Raw genomic sequence first — 310 nt, forward strand, 5'->3', positions numbered from 1 at the left:
CATGACTGCTGTGGACCCCTCCTTGAGTGCTGTGACAGCACTGCTAAGAGAATCTTTCAACAGAACTTTGTAATAGGACTTTTTGACCAGGTTTTTATTGTTACTACTCCAATTTTTAAGGCTTCTAACCTATCTAGATATGGACACACTCCTCCTAATGCTATATAAGAAAGTAGTATGTAAGTGACTTTAGAGGCAACTCCTTACTTCCCTTCCTGGTATGAAAACCATGTAAGATAATGGGTCTATAAAATGACATCCCAAGAAGGTAAGAGGAAAGAGATTTGAACAGATAATCACTGCTTCCTGG

Source organism: Phodopus roborovskii, unplaced genomic scaffold (assembly GCF_943737965.1).
Source record: "Phodopus roborovskii unplaced genomic scaffold, PHOROB, whole genome shotgun sequence".
NCBI lineage: Eukaryota > Metazoa > Chordata > Mammalia > Rodentia > Cricetidae > Phodopus > Phodopus roborovskii.